Here is a 16,457-nt window from a genome sequence, read left to right as displayed (position 1 = left end):
TACTATTTGGTATAATAACTTAATAAATGAATTACATGGCTCGGTACTCATCGATACTTACTTATCCTTGAACTTCTTCAAAAAATTATCGATGCAAATCCATTTTTCTTCATTTATTAATAATTTGGCTGGGTATTCGAACATTTATGATGCTGTCCATTCAATTATTTTTTTTTCATCAATGTCATGAACTATATTAGTAGCAAGAGCAGGAACAGTAGTAGGAGCAGCAACAGTAGCCTTTATCTTAATTTTTTTAGAAGCAAGAAGGGCCGTCTTTGTTGATATACGTGCAGTTTCCTTATTATTAGTTTTTGAACAGTAGGAGCAAGAATAGGAACATCATTACTCTCAATTCTCTTCTTCTATGGTGACAATTTTTCTTTCTTATTCTTCCTATCACCTGCTATGAATGAAGTTTTAACCACTTTCCTTTTCCTGTCATTCCTCCATTGTACATATCTAGCAATGACTACCCAAACAAATGAAGAAAATTCATCATCTTCAGATTAGTTAATATCCTTCTCTTCTAAGGCTTCATCTACCTGGGCATCCAATTTTTTTGTGTGTGAACGTTCCACTTCATGTGAAGGTGTAGATAGGACTGATTGGGTAATAAGCTCATCCAGCCCTTCCACCACTATTTCCATTATAATTTCCTCAATAATTTGGTCAACAAATTTGGATGATTGGGTCAAATTATTATTATTAGAAATAGTTTTTGAAGAAGAATTTCCTAGACTTTCACTCTGGAAGATTCAGTTCAGAACCAAATTCCAAAGCCAGATCCTGGATAAGAAGGTTCTGTCGCGATCCGGCTCGGGCGGGATCCGTCCCCGTCGGGTCGGGTCGTGACAGGTATGATTTAAAAGAGGCTGGAAAGTGATCATTCAAAAAGTTCTCTATAACAACAAATTTTAATTTCCTCTCATCTTTTAGATCAAATACTGCTTGTTCCAAGACCGCAACACGTCTTTCAAATAGCTTCTTGATCAATAAGTTGTTCTGGGTAAAAAGTTTGTATATGGCTTGGTTGAGGATCTTCAAGTTTGATTCTTCTGTAACAGGAAAAGTTGGATCAGGAGTACTGCTTGATTCTTTCTTTGTGCAGGTCCTAATGCTTGGTGGTTGGCTCAAAATTTTAGGTGGACTTGGCATCCTTATTGGACTGGCTGGACTAGGTGAAGATGGATCAGGACTTGTGGTTTATTCTTTCTATGAGCAAGTCCTACTGATTGGTGGTTGGCTCGAAATTTCAATTGGGCTTGGCATCCTTGTTGGACTGGCTGGAGTAGGTTGAGATGGAGTGGAGGGCTTAGAAGAGATATTTGTGGTTGTCTGGAGGTTTAGTGCAATTTGGTGATATTCTTCTAGTGGATAATTTGAAGAACTATCAAATAAAGTCTTCTCATCGCCTGTAATTCCTATAAATGTATGATAATTTGAATAAAAATTTTACATAGTCATATGATAAAAAATAATTTAATCATATATTTAAATGAAAACATGTAGTTATGCTACCTCATGATCCTCAAGGTTTGCAAAGATATTGTTAACGTCTTTCTCACTATACATAAACTTTCCATTCCATCAAGTAAAACGGGGTTGGGATAGTTCATCCTCTACGGGGTGGATTGTTGTATGTTCAAGAAACCATATCTGCAAAAAATAAGACCATATAAATCTGTTTAATCATGTTAACCATTAGTTAAAGTGAACAAAAAATATAAGTATATACTCACAATTACAATCATGACAAATATATTGAGGGATCCCAGTGAATAACCTTTGGATTGTTTATTTGTAATTGAATTGAATTCATTCACCCGGAATTCCCTAATGGATTGTAGCCAATTGTATGTACTAAAGTTATCAATATTCTATACAACATCCAGGATTGCAGAAGGTATACGGAAGTTACCCAAGGAAAAAAATAGGTTGGATAATAAGTGAAGGATGAATTCTTTCACTAATTCTTCTATTGGAGTTGATACATCCATTTTTTCAATGTTATGCCGAATGTCATTAGCTATTTTTCCACTTACTCTAGCACTGCCTACCTCAAATTTAATGCCTCTATAGGGAAAGCCTATGATCAGGGCAACCTCATCAGATATAAAATGTAATTTTTGTCCATTAATAAGAAAACACACTGTCTTTAAATTCTACTTCGATAACATCATATACACAAGTGGAACATTCTGAGGGATTGGAGGCAGAATCAGGAACTGATTTACAACAAACTGATCTCTAAATTTTTGAACTAATTGATTACAAACTTCTCTAAAAGTTGAAGTTCGACAACTTAAATAAATCTTTGGAGAATATCCCTTCATAACAAATAATTAAAAAGTAATATCCAAAGTTTATACCGAGTATTAACAACATTAGGTAACGTGGAGTATCGAGTAATAATACAGAGCATTCATACAGATTAATACCAAACCTTAGAAAAACTTTCATTGAATATCAATTACATAATATGTTATATAAAATTAATAAACAATATTTGGAGGATATATCTAAGCTTATACCGAGTAATAATTTTCAATACCGAGCAGTACCGAGTAATATTACAAAGCTTTAAATTCGATTCATATCCAACCTTTTCAAAATTTTTCACTCAGTACTAAATATATAATATTTTATATAACAATGATAAATAATATTTGGAAGATATATCTAAGCTTATACCGAGTAATAATTTTCATTACCGAGCGGCACCGAGCAATATTACAGAGCTTTAAATCTGATTCATATCCAACCTTTTCAAAAATTTTCACTCGGCACTAAATATATAATAAAATATATAACAATGATAAATAATATTTGAAAGATATATCTAAGCTTATATCGAGTAATAATTTTCAATACCGAGTAGTACCGAGCAATATTATAGAGCTTTAAATCCGATTCATATCCAACCTTTTCAAAAAATTTCACTCAGTACTAAATATATAATATATTATGTAACAATGATAAACAATATTTGGAAGATATATCTAAGCTTATGCCGAGTAATAAATTTCAATGCCGAGCAGTACCGAGCAATATTATAGAGCTTTAAATCCGATTCATATAAAATCTTTTAAAAAATTTTCACTCAGTACTAAATATATAATATATTATATAACAACAACAAACAATATTTGGAAGTTTTACCTAAGCTTACACTAAGTATTAACTTTCAATATCGAGGAGTACCGAGTAATATTACATATCTTTCTATCCGATTCATATCAAACCTTTTCAAAATATTTTACTCAGTACAAAGTTTATAATATATTATATAACAGAGATAAATATTATTTGGAAGATTTATCTAAGCTTATACCAAGTATTATCTGTCAATACCGAGCAGTACCGAGTTGTATCGAGGAGTAACAATCATATAAACAGAATAATGACTATTGTAAAAAACATATTTTAAAATGCAAAAAAATTACATATATTTTTCCAACAATATTCACTATTTAAAAAATCTCATAAAGTTCAAACCAAGCTATATCGATTAGTAAAAATCAATAACAAGAAATACCAATCAGTACCAGGTAGTACCGAGCTGTATCGACCACGAAGCTCTGATTTATTAGAGATATTTTCACATGAGATATTCAAAGTTTTACAGTAGCCATTATAGTTTGTAAGTAAACCCTAACCCTAAACATTTTATTTCTAATTTTTTTACCATAAATAGTATATGAGAAAAATATTTGCGTCAGAAAAATCAAACTAACCTGAAGCATTATTTATCTGAAGTTAATCAACCAGAAACTTGCTTCAGAATGACGCCAGAAGATGCTTGTGAATGCGAAGAAAAAGAACAGTTGCAGTTTAAACGCTTCGTCTTTGAAAATGGTAAACTGAAGTGAATAGCCGCTGTTCTTTATTTGAAAAATGTTCATTATTTTTGGGTCGGGTGGTCAGGCCATCATCATTCAAAATATGCACGTGCTATAAACCCAATTTTGGCTGGGCTGGGTCCACGATAATGGGACTACTATGTGGCGCCAGCTAACTAGTGTCCGTATGTAGAGCTACATCATGGCATCGGACCCAATAAAAATTCCCTCCCACGACACTTACATACCCTCTCTGTCGCAAGCAATACTTGACCCTTACCTCTCAGAAGTCATCCCCTCCCAATTTTGAACTTTTAATTTGGCTCTTATCTTCTATCCGACGCCACCTCTACTCGTCAAACTCCAACAGAGCAGTAGAATGCCACCTCCTTTGCCCTAGTCTAACTCTTGTCTAAATATATAACGCTTCTTTCTCTGACCCCAAATCCTCCCTCCGGCTTCTCTACTCGATCGAACCCATAGACCTACTGTCGAGTCCACTGACCCATTTCTCATACATGTGCCAACCTCCATAGACAGAAGCAGCTGAAATCCATAGCTCACCACCGACCCCATCCACATGCATTTGAACCAGTGCTAAACTCCACTCAATTTGTTGCCCTCATCTTCTATTCGTGAACCAAATCTCCACCTACCATTCGGCTTAAGACCTCCACTGCCTCTTCCGATCTCTAAGCCCGACCAACCTCCTGTACGGAAGTAAACTGTAAGCCTAGCTGAGGTATTCGTTTTCATCCTCCACACCCATCAGAGTACATTCAAACTTAAAAGCCCTTCTCTACATAATAAACCTGATTCTACCCACTTAACACAATAACTATTATACTAGCTCGTTCTCTCCAACAAAGGGTAACTATCTCTCCCTCTCTCATATTTTATATTAATAATGTTTAGCCTTATTATTATAGTTAATAATTGTTATTAATATTAGGTGGTTTCTTAATTTATTTAATTATTAATTATAACTAAATATTATTAGTTTTATACTTATTGTTATTATTTTAACTATTATTAATATATGATATATATATATATAATAAAACAAAAGGAGAAATAAAAAATAAAAAAGGAGTAAAAAAGAGAAATATTGTTTCGATTTGCATGCCTCAACACCGTCGTCATCCCTTACGCACAGGTATATTTTCCAAAACTCAAAGGTTTTCACTTTCGAGATTCGTGGTGCACTGAAAAATTACCTATACACGCTTTGGTTAGCATGGTGGGAAGGGAACTAGATACGGTGCCTACGATGAAGCAGGTAATCATCAAAAGCCCTATTTTCGATATTTGCAAAGCATTGGAAAAATGCCTATACAAGTTTTTCTTAATGTGGTGGGATAGGAACCCAGTGTGATGCTTATGGCGATGTAGGGATACTTATAAATAGCTGTACACAGGGAAACAACTATATTTTCAAACAGGTGTTATAGAAGACTCATATTCACCTTTCTTGGTATGGAGGATGAAGATTACAGCCGCGGTATCTAAGGAAGCCTACTATACACACTTGTCTTAGCATGGTGGGAAGGCCTAGTTTCATGTAGTTTCCCTTAAGTGGAGGAGATACCAGGAGGCTTCCAGAATTTTATCTTAAAATGACAAGGACTTGAACACAACAGAGGAATTTTGTTAGACAACAGGGAACCTATTAAAACTCAAATGGCTAACCAAAAATTTGAACCTAAATGAATTAAGCTTGAATTTTAACAAAATACAAGAAAATTTAAGTGATAAAACTTGAATATAAACGGTTCAAACCAAATGTAACTCGAACCAATTGAACAAGTAGCTAAACTTGTAATATATGAAATTGAACTCATAATAATAAATAACTTGGTCTTAACTCAACAAATGCAAGTGTCCACAGGCTGCAATAGAAGACTTGTTGTACATCCAATATATTGTCCACAAGCAAAATATAAAGTGAATACATCAAATATGAGTACCCATGAATAATTGTAGGAGTACCCATAAGCAATTGTAGGAGCATATTACATACACAACAGTTCATGCATGAGCAACTACAAGAGACTTGTGGACCCTTTGGGAATAACAAGAAGATGCATAGAAGTGAATACAATGTGCTTGCCAATATACAAATGAACCCAAGAATCATACAGTGAATGCTACAACATCATCACAAGTGGATTTGATCAATTAGCAAATAAAGGCTACCACTGCCTCCTATAGATATTGAAAATTAATGTGCATTGAACATGAGAGGTATGCTATGAATATGATAATGCCTTACAGTCGATATCAAAACATAAGCAGGCGCATTTGACCTTGCAATTAATAGGAGGGAATATATAATTTGTTTGAAAACCAGATATATAGGATTCCTAAGTAATAACAATGTTGCAAATTGCATACAAATGATGACATATGAGGTATAATGCATACATCAATCATATATTCCATAACTAAATCCATTAAAACTCCCCCAAAAAAGAAATGGGGGAGGCTGGGGTTGAATTTTTGGAGCCCATTTTTATCATGACAAATCTCATTCACAATCTTATCAAATAAAAAGTTATCAGGGGAAAATTTTGTGAAATTAAGAAGCAATATGAACATTGTACTCATTTGTGAAAATTAAAATTTTGTTTTGATTGAGGAATGTCCTCCACCTCCTACTGTCAGTACTTCTCGTATTGTAAGAAATGCCTATGATAAATGGATTGAATTAAACAATAAAGCAATGTATTATCTCCTTGCTAGCATGTCTGACGTGCTAAGATCGTAACATGAAACATGTTGACTGCAAATGAGATTATGGAATCTCTCCAATCCATATTTGAACAACTCTCTGAACAAGCTCGTCATGAGGCTATTAAAACAATTATGAATTCCAAAATGAAGGCAAAGATCTGAGTTTAAGAACATGTTCTCAAAATGATAAATTATATTTTTGAAGATGAGATTAATGAAGCAATCATTGATGAGTGAAATCATTGACGAGGGAAATCAAGTGTGAATGATTTTAGAAACTCTTTTCTCACAATTAATATAATTCAAGAATACTAATTTTATGAACCATCTAAAATATAATCTTATTAAATTGCTAAATGAGCTTCAAACTTTTGAATTAATTTCAAAAGAAAAATAGCCAAAATAAAAATTATGCTAAAGTTTATCCTTCTTTGTGTTATAAGAATAATAAGAAAAAAATGAAAGATAAAAATATAAAGTTCCTGAAAGGAGCAAAGGCTTGCTAATGGGGAACATGTTATAAGAGCGGGGATAGGAAGTACAATATCAGCTCAAATAATGGGAGCCATTAGGCTTGAATTTAATATTTATTTTATTCCACAGTTTTTTAGAAATATTATATTTATTTTTAAGTTGTTTAAGTAATATTTTAGAATATTTTTTATAATAATGAGATAATTATTTCTAAGAATAGTTTGAATATTTATTTTATAATAATAAAAAATAGACATTTTTTGTTAAAATCCACTAGAAACACACTATTTAACACTAAAATGTTCAAATTGAAAAACCTAAACAAAAATGACAAAAGATTTTATATGAAGATAATACATCTTTATGACGCCTTAGACTTAGTCATATTAAATTAAATAGAATTGAAAGACTAGAAAAAATGGTTCTTTAAGACAACTGATAGTCAGAACTCTTCCTATCTATAAATCTTGTACATTCAGATGTTTGTGGTCTGTTTGATACACAAGCAAAACATGGATATGAATATTTTGTTATTTTCATTAATAATTATTCAAGATATGATTATGTTTATTTAATGAAAAGAAAATGTGAAACTTTTAAAAGGTTTAAGAAATTTCGTACTATAGTTAAAAATTAATGAAGCAAGTCATTAAAAATACTACGATCAGACCGTGGGGGTGTGTATTTAGAAACAAAATTCAAAGATTATTTAATTGAGAATGGAAGTATATCACAATTCACTACACTTGTAACTCCACAATAAAATGTTGTTGCTAAAAGAAGAAATCAAATGTTGCTCGATATGATTAGGTCTATTTTACGTTACTACCTTTCCAAATTTATTTTTAGTATCTGTGATGTAAACTGCAATGTATATTATGAACCTTGTACCTTCAAAATCAATATGTAAGACACCTTTAGAGTTATGGAGTGGGCATAAACCTATTTTAGGACACATCCATATATGGGGATGTCTAATATATGTATTAAAGGAAAAAAAAACATATAAGTTGGAATCACGTTTAGAAATATGCATATTTATTAGATATTTTAAAGGTACAAGAGGAGGTTTGTTTTATAGTCCTTAAGAAAAGAAAGTATTTGTATCGAAAAATGCTACTTTTCTTAATCATGAATACATGAAAGATTTTGAACCTCGAAGTAAGATGTTACTTAAAGAATTATTAAATGAGCAAATCACAAAAGAAATAAAAACTATTGTTGAAAGTCAACAAAAAGAAAATATTACTCTAAATTAGGAACCTTTAACGCCTCGTCGTAATGGGAGAGTTATTAAATTACCCTCTCGATATAAAATTGATGGAGAAGGATATATTATTGCATCTAATGATGATAATGATGATCCATTGATATAAAAATAAGCATTAGAGTATCCTAATAAGGAGAGATAGATGATTAGAAACCATGAAACTTGAAATAGATTCAATATATTTCAATCCAGTTTGGGAACTTGTGGACCATCCTAGCGAGGTAAGACCTATATATTGTAAATGGATCTATAAGAGAAAAAGATGTGCTATTGAAAAAGTTAAGATTTACAAAGCCATGCAAGTGGCAAAGGGATACTCTTAAAAGGAGGGATTTAATTATGATGGAACTTTCTCTCCAGTTACCATGCTTAAATACATACATATAATTTTATCCAATGTTATATTTTATGATCATGAGATTTCACAAATGGATGAAAAGATGGCTTTTTTGAATAGCTACTTGAAGAAAGAATTTATATGAAACAACCAGAGGGTTGGTTAAGAGCAAAAAGTTTACAAATTACAAAGATCGATATATGGACTTAAGAAAGCTTTAATGTCATGGAATAAAAGATTTGATGAAGCAATTAAATCTTATGGATTTGATTAAAGCATAAATAAACATTCTGTTTACAACTATTTCAAAAATAAGATAGAGATGTTCTTAATTCTTTATGTACATGATATTCTATTTATTGAGAATAATACTGAATTATTATTTGATGTTAAGAAATGGCTAGCTAAATAATTTCAAATGAAAGATTTGAGAGAGGTAGGATTTATACTTAGGATAAAATTAATAAGATATCAAAAAATTAATTTATTAGCAATGTCTCAAATATCCTATATAAAGAAGATTGTTATAAGATTTAGGATGCAAAACTCCTAGAAAGGAGATATATATACCTTCACATCATTAAGTTTATCTTTTTAAAAAGTTGTGTCCTTAATCACAATAAGAGAAAGATTATATGTTATATACCTAATGCATAAATAGTTGATAGTCTAATGTATGCAATGTTTTGTATAAGACCTAAAATTTGATATGTTAGAGGCATAGTCAACAGATTTAAATCTAACCAAAGAAGGTTTCTTTGGATGATGATTAAACATATACTTACAAATCTAAAAAGAATCATAGAATATATGCATGTGTATTTTGGAAGTGATTTGATCCCTAAATGATACAATGAGGCTGACTTTCAATGAGATAGAGATGAAAGAAAATCCACAGCTAGCTCAATATTTGTTTTAAGAGGAGCCATAATTTGGAGAAGTATAAAACAATCATGTATTTTTAACTCAACTAAGGAAGTTGAACATGTAGCTATTGTAGAAGCGGCTAAAGAGATAGTTTGGCTTCGTAATTTTCTAATAGAATTAGTGAAATTTTGTCAGGGATATTAAGCACTATGAACTAGTCCCGAGGCTAACCAAGAGGGTGCGGGGGGGGGGGGGGGGGGGGGGGGGGGGGGGTGAATTGGTATTTAAAAATTTCTTTAGACAAAAACACAATCTTAAATCAAACCAAGATTCACCACAAGAGAAATGAAATGCATAAATTAAAAGCAGAAGAATAATAAGAAAGAACACGCCTTTTTTAAAATGGTTCGGTCAACTTTACCTATATTAACTCCTCGAAGTCTCTCCTTCAGGTATTGCACTAAACTTAATGTCTCTCCTTTGCCCCCACAGCAAGGTGAAGAAGCGCAAATAAAAACTCCTTTCCACCGACCCCGGCGAGACAGAGAACCCAACTCCTTTTTGTTCCACTAAAAATAGACAAAGAACCCAACTCCTTTTGCTTCCTCTAGAAGCAAGCAGAGAACTTTGATCAGTTGCTTTAGTAGACCTCTCTCGTGCCTTCAAGGAACCAGGGACGACGACTGGAGAAGATAACTTGGATCCTTGTTTGGAGCAACCTTTGTGAAACCCCTCACAAACTCCTCCTCACATGATCCTCTCTCTTACACCCTTGCTCTCCCTCCCCTCTTGGCACTCTCAGGTCAGGACAGTAGCAAATGATCTTCTCTTGAGAAAATAAGAGATCTTTTGAACAAGGGCTCTAAAATTTGCCCTAATTAGTAACTAATCATCAAATGTCATCCACGACGATCGTCCTATACAATTAGTTCAATTTGATGAATATCATCAAAGATAATTATGGAGAGTCTAGACAATTAGAAGGTTCCTTTATTCAGATTCTCCAACATTATAGTATATCATCCTGTACGATTAGTTCAATTTGATGAATATTATCTAGACCATCACCCTGGATGGATGTTTGGATGATGAAAAAGAAACTTGATCGTCTAGGATGATCTCAGGATTGTCCGGGATAATTAGTACAAATTGTCACAATTCGTTAAGAGCACTGCATTAAATGGATGTCTCGATGATGTAAAATTAACATGATCATCTAGGCCAATCTCATGATTGTTCGGGAGGATTAGTTCAAAATATCAAAATCGGCCAAAACATCACCCTAAATAGAGCCAAGCCGATTATGAACCATCCAGGAGGAATTGAGGTTTGTTAACTGATTGTCCCGGATGATCCTCTAATCATCTAGGATGATATAATTGAGCAATTAAACCTTAATTGCTTTTCTTAATTATCAGATTAATTTATGGCATAATTACACTACATCATCCAAGATAATGTCCAAAAATAAAACATGCCTAAATAGATCTAACAACAGATTCTTTTTTAATTGAGTCTATCATTCCAAATAATAATAATATCATCCAAGACGATTCGCTTAATTATGGTTGTCTTAACTAGAATGATCTAATTAAGTTTTCTATTTTTAACTAATTATCATCCTAGATGATTTTTGGATCGTCCTAGATGATGTGATCAAAATAAAAAATACAAACAAACAGATAAAAAATTTCCCCCAAGTGTGTGTGTATAAGATTACTTAGCATCAGGACCCATAATGTTATAATAGATTCAAGAAAAGGTAAAAGACACTTGACATACATTACAAGCTGACTCAGTCCTAATCTACCCAATCTTGAGCTGGTTCAATTTACAATTTGATCTTATGGACCTGAAATGTTAGTAGGCAAGGCAGTCATAGAAAAATAGAGATGTTTACTATCATCAAAATTATAGTCCCTAAAATAAGATTCATAATAATCTCCGCATTTTTTATGATAACAAACAAAAATAATTAAAGCAGTTCAATAAAAATAATGTGAATCAAGAAGTTCAAATTTTACTAAAGGACGAACATAGTATAACTAATCAACATAAAAAAATAAAACATAGTACAACATAAAATAGTATAACAAAATAATACAACCATTGCCCACTACTCCCCCTTTTGACATCACAAAAAAGAGAGGAAAAGTAGAAAAGAAAAAGCAGAATAGAAGACAAATAAGAAGAACAAAAGCAAGTTTTTTTTTATTAAAGCATGAATATAATAAAGTCTCCATGTGATTGAATTAAAAAGTTTATAAGAACACAGAGTTAACATCTTCAAAATCCAAAAAATGATAGAATAGCCGATCCTGTTAGCCATTGCTCAGACTTCTCTCAGGGCAAAATCATCTTTTAAAAATAAAGACTTAACTCAGAAAAACTAATTGGATAAGAAAAGGATATCCATTTAAAATTTGGTTTCAAAAAAAATATCTTATAGAATAATATACCAAAGTAATTTGTCACAATCGCAAAATTCGAAATCAAGCCTTTGAAAATATCAAGCGACACATGAATTCTTCTAAGATTTAAATGTTTGTAAGAGAAGGAAGCTTGCCTTTTGTGAGCTCATTTTATGCATCTTTTCAATTGATTGAGATACTTTACGCATCTTTTGATTTTTGATATAAATTATGTATCTTTCATTTTTTTATGGTCATTGTGCATCTTTTCAGTTTTTCTTCTTTTTTGGGCTCATTTTATACCCTTGACATTTTTGCAATTAAGATCCATTTAGAAACTCTTAAATACTCTCAATCATGAGTATATATTCTAGATATTAGAGAAGAAAAGTTACTTTTTAATATAAGGAAGAATAAACCATAAAACAGAATCAAATTCATATGATAAATGCAACAACAAGATTTCAAAGAATTTGAAAGTAATGTAAGGACTTTGAGCATTATGTATATAAGATATATTACTGTAGTAAGATAGAAAAGATCTCAATCGTAAAGTCCAGTTATTAATTTGAGATAGACTTTTGTTTAGAAAAAAAATATACCGTTAAAAGAGGTTAGAGAGAGGGAATCAATCAATGGTGTTTCTTCCTTTAACTTATTTAGGGATGTCTGACATTGACTACAATTTTTTTAAAATAAAAATAAGATATAAAATATCATTTCAGCTATGACCAAAAAGAAAAATAACATGAGAACATCAGAAATGAAAACACTATAAAATAATAGCAAATAAAAAATCAACACTCATAACTAAAAATAAAGAACATAAAATAACAACACACTATAGAGTAGAAAACATGCAAATCAGAATTTATTAAGCAATAAGTTTATATAATTATGAATCGTGTTCCTCTGCTATCCAAGTACCACATGCTCTCATGAGGCCTTTTGTGAGAGCAAGCCTACAAAATCATCAAACATCATATTTAGGAATCCAAACATGTTTGGGTCACTTCTTATAGAAAGAAGAATGGAATGCATATGTGCTATGTTGTGAATCATGCAATTTGGGTCTCCACACCTAATATGTACTATAGTGAATAGTGCAAGTGTGTGAAATGTGCCCTAGCATGCTACATGAAAAACATCTAACACACCAGGAGAAGGGTTTACTAATTTGTTCGGGTTATGGTACCTCTTCTAAGGTTTTGGCTTTAGATCAGGTATGGGTGTAATCCTATTTTTCTCAAGTGCATTCAATTCAGCTTTAAATCTCAAGTTAGTACTTTCTAAAATAATATTATCAACTCTTAAATAGTGCTCCTTATGCTCAGATTCATCAATATATATTTTAGAATATATTTCAAGTGAGGTGTAAGATGCTTTCAATGAATCATGCTCAATGACCAACTCATTTTTTATTCAATTCATCAAACTCATCAAGTAATGATATATGATTGCTATCAATTTGGGAGTGATCTTTAAATAAAACTTCATGCTCGTTTTGTAAATTTAAAAACTCTTATTTTAAACTAACATGTGATTTTTAAGTTTCTTATATGATGCATGTATTTTCTCACAAACTTCAAGTAACTATTTATTTAGTTCGCATATCTCTTCTTGGTTAGACTGACCAAGATGATCACCAGCCATCAAGCACAAGTTTGTCTCTTCCTCAGCTTTAGTCTCAGAGTCAAATGTAGAATCCGCCAAGAACACCTTTTGAAACTGTTTCTTGTCCTCATGTACTTGGGTTTCTCGTCACCTTTCTCCTTGCTTGAGTGATCTTTAAGTGTAGGGCAATAAGTTTTAACATATTAAGGCTTCCTGCATTCAAAACAAATTACATCTAAAGAACTTTTAAAATTTTTGTATTTTTACCTTTTTTTCAACTTCTAATGATGCTTGTGATTCTTCCTTAGAAAGCTTTTGAATTCCAAGTGATTAAGGCAACATCATCGCTTTCAGACCCAAAAGAATTTGTATATGTATCATTAGCCTTCAACATCATAGTTTTCTTCTTATTCTTCTCACCTGCATCAAGTTGTCTTTGGTTCACTCCTTGCTTGTAAGAAATGAGTGATCCAAGAAAGTTATCAACATAATAAGTATTCAAATCATTAGATTCAGTAATAGCAGTAATCTTAGCATCAAAAAAAGAAGGCAAGCATCTCAAAATTCTATTCACTCTTTTATAATTAGTTAACTCTCCTTCTAAGGCATGCAATGAAGTGACAATTTGAGTAAACTTAATATACGTATCATAAATTGATTGAGAAGGTTTTATATAAAAAAGTTCATAATCATGGAATAAAATATTCAACCTAAATTGCTTAATTTTATTTGTTCCTTCATAAGTGATATACAATTTATCCCATATTTCTTTACCAATAACATAAGTTGAAACACACATATAATCTTCTGATTTAAAAGCATAGAAAAAATAGTTTAAATATTTTGCATTCAGTTGCGCTAAATCCCTATCATCAAAAGTTCATTCAATAAAAGGAAGTTTAATTTTAATGCCATTATTATCACGATATGGAGGTGAATAACCATCCTTAAAAAGAATTCACATGCGATAGTTAATCGATTGTAAAATTATAAATATGCAATTTTTCCAAAAAAAACAAAAGGAATATTGTCAAACAAAGATGGTCGGGTAATTGAATACCCTTCTGTAGTATTAAGATTACCAAAGTTAGCTATTTATCAAAATTTAAAAGTTTTCTATAACTCATTTTTATGAATCTTGCTCTGTTACCACTTGAAAGTTTGTCAGGGATGTTAAGCCCTTATGAACTAGTCCCGAGGCTAACCAAGAGGAGGGGTGAATTGGTATTTAAAAATTTATCCAAAAAAAAAATAATCTTAAATCAAACTTAGATTCACCACAAGATACGGAGTGCAAAATTTAAATGTGGATGAATAATAAGAAAGAACATTATAGATTTTATAATAGTTCGATCAACTTGACCTATGTCCACTCCCCTAAGCCTCTCCTCCAGGTATTGCACTAAACTTAGTATCTCTCCTTTTTCCCCCACAATAAGGTGGAGAAACCCATAAAAAAATTCCTTTCCACCAACCCCGGTGAGGCAGAGAGCCCAACTCCTTTTACTTCCTCTTGAAGTAGGTCGAGAACCCAACTTCTTTTGCTTCCTCCAAAAGCAGGCAAAAAACCTTAATCAGTTGTTGAAGTAGACCTCTCTTAAACATTCAAGGAATCAGGGATGAGAACTGGAGAGGAATACTCAGATCCTTGCATGAAGCAATATTTATGAAACCCCTCACAAACTCCCCCTCACAAGATCCTCTCTCTCTCTCCCTTACTCTCCCTCTCCTCTTGGCTCGATTTCTCAAGTCAGGACATCAACAAAAGATCTTCTCTTGAGAAAATAAGAGATCTTTTAAATAAGGGCTCCAAAATCTGCCCTAATTAGCAACTAATCGTCAAATATTGTCCAGGATGATTGACCAATCATCATGTACGATTAGCTCAATCAGCTAGGTCGATTAGGGAGAGTCTAGACAATTAGCAGGCTCCTTTATTAAGATCATTCATGATGATAGTATATCATCTTGTACAATTAGTTCATATCGATGAATATCATCTAGACCATTGCCCTGGATGGATGTCTAAATGATGAAAAAGAAACTTGATCGTCTAGGACGATTTCATGATTTTCTGGGCCAATTAGTACAAAATGTCACAAATTATTAATATTATCACCCTGAATGGATGTCTAGATGATGTAAAATTAACTTGATCATCTAGGCCGAGCTCATGATCGTCTGGGACGATTAGTTTAAAATATCATATATTGGCCAAAACATCGCCCTCAATAGAGCCATGCTGATTATGAACCATCCAGAAGGAACTAAGGTTTGTTAACTGATTATCCCGGATGATCCTGCGATCGTACAGGATGATATGATCGAGTAATCAAATATTAATTATTTTTCTTAATTACCAAATTAATTTAGGTATAATTGTACTATATCATCCATGGTGATGTTTTGGATAATGTCAAAAAATAAAACATGTCTAATTAGATTTGGTGGCTGATTCTTTCTGATTTGAGCCTATCATCTAGGATGATTTGCTTAATTGTGGCTACCTTAACCAGGATTCCTTAATTAAGTTTTCTATTTTTAACTGATCATTCAGGACAATTTTTGAATCGTCCGGGATGATGTGATCAAAATAGAAACATTAATAAACAGATAGAATTTTTTCCCATGTGTGTGTGTGCAAGGTTACTTAGCATCAAGACCCACAATATTATAATGGACTCAAGAAAAAATAAAAGACACTTACATATATTACAAGCTGACTCAGTCATAATCTACCCAATCTTAAGCTAGTTTGATTTGTAAATTTATCTTGTGGACCTAAAATTTTAGTAGGTAAGAAAGTCGTGAAAAAATAGAGATGTTTGCTATCATTAAAATTATATTCCCCGAAATTAGATTCACAAAAATGATAAAGTTATCCAAATTTTAAAAAAATGTCTAATATT

The sequence above is a fragment of the Dendrobium catenatum genome, unplaced genomic scaffold (genome assembly GCF_001605985.2).
Source record: "Dendrobium catenatum unplaced genomic scaffold, ASM160598v2 fragScaff_scaffold_1227, whole genome shotgun sequence".
NCBI classification, from domain to species: domain Eukaryota; kingdom Viridiplantae; phylum Streptophyta; class Magnoliopsida; order Asparagales; family Orchidaceae; genus Dendrobium; species Dendrobium catenatum.
Note: the sequence above shows the minus strand (reverse complement) of the source record.